The sequence below is a fragment of the Chrysochloris asiatica genome, unplaced genomic scaffold, assembly GCF_000296735.1.
Source record: "Chrysochloris asiatica unplaced genomic scaffold, ChrAsi1.0 scaffold00288, whole genome shotgun sequence".
Lineage (NCBI taxonomy): Eukaryota > Metazoa > Chordata > Mammalia > Afrosoricida > Chrysochloridae > Chrysochloris > Chrysochloris asiatica.
In genome coordinates, this window is record NW_006408806.1 from 3,192,548 (window position 1) to 3,194,226 (window position 1,679).

Consider the following 1,679-nt stretch of genomic DNA (forward strand, 5'->3'; position numbering starts at 1 on the left):
AGCCAGTGCTGACTGGTTCTGTGGGTTAATGCAAACTGTAAAGTCAGTTTGAACTGTTAGGTTGGCAGTTCAAGCTCATCAGCCACTTCTTGGAAACCATATACAGGGCCGCTATGGGTTGGAATCGACAAAATGTCACTTAGTAACAACAACGATGCAAAAAAAGCAAACAAACAAAAAACAACAGGGGTTGAGAATGCCATTTTTTTCTAAGCAGGCACAGACTTTCTATTTAGTTCTTTACCAGAATTTTTAAGAAATGTTACAATCTATTATTGTTTATCCCCATAAACTTGATAATGAGAATGTGATGCCAGAGGCAAAACATGCCCTTTCTGCTTTCAGAATGTGAAGCATAAAAGAAAGCACTATTTGCATAAACATACATGAAAATGTTCATAAATAAAATCTTTATGTATTGAGATAAAATGGAAAAACACAAGCACTCTTAACAATTTCTTCCAAAAACAGCCCACAGTATAGGGGCATTGAGTTTAAAATAGTTGTGAATGAAGTTTTGTGATCTTCACGTGATCAAAATAATCAAAAAACATATGTGGTAAGTAGTAGATAAAAAAGAAATGGCTCAACATATGATATTTCAAATTCTGCATTGTAGTTATGATCAAAAGTATCACTACTCTGGTTAAATATAAAGTTTACTCTATTGAATTTTGAAAATTCACAAATTAGAGTTTAAGTCAAAAATCTTCTTACTAAGGTTCCAATGCATACGTGCACAGGCTTACTCCAAACTCAAATTGCTTGATCCTATCTTTGCAATTAGTGAATGGATACAGACAAGTTCTCCAAGTCATACCCTTGTATTTGTTTCATTCATTAGAGTGTCTTCAACAATGGTCATGTTGTGACTTTCCAGGGATATGTTAGGCCAGTTAAATTTAAGGCAGAAAGGTCAGTTCAGAAAGTGAACTTTTTTAGTGGGGGCCTTCAAAGGGGTAATCTTGATAGATATTCTCAAAGGACACAGGTTGATCACAGAAGCTCATTGGAAGAAATTTATTAAAATTGAAAAATGCAGTAGTTTGAAAGTCAAGGAAATAGTGCCAAATCTGTTTTTTGTTTTTTTTTTTTCCATGACAGTGCACCTGCTGATCCACTTTACATACCTGGTTTTTTCCCTTCTGGCTACTTTTGTTCTAAGTATTTAAATAACTTTTCAAAGGAACAAATTTGAGTCCCTGCCATGTTAACATGGTCTACATGTAAGTACAGATGATTCCTCCAGGAAGAGTTTTAAGAGATGGAAGCACCACCTTAAGAAGTGCATAGACTTAGGTAGAAGATAAGTTACAAAACATTAGCTTTGTATTTTTGATAAATGAAGTCTGCTAAAATTTTTGGGACTCTTGGTCTGGTCTGTGGGATCAGCACTTTACTAGGAACCTCGAGGTAAGCAGTTCAAATCCACAAGCTGCTCCTTAGAAATTCCATATAGGGTCACTATGAATCAGAACCAACTTGACAGCACTTAACAGCAGCAAAAACAATGATTTTGTAGCAATACCCTTTGTCAAAGTCCAAAGTGCATTGAAAGAAGTGGCAAAGAACAAGGCATCAGGAATTGATGGAATAAAAATTGAAATCTTTCAGGAAAGTGAGGCAGCACAGGAGGCACTCACTCATCTCTGCCAAGAAATTTGGAAGACAACTGTCTG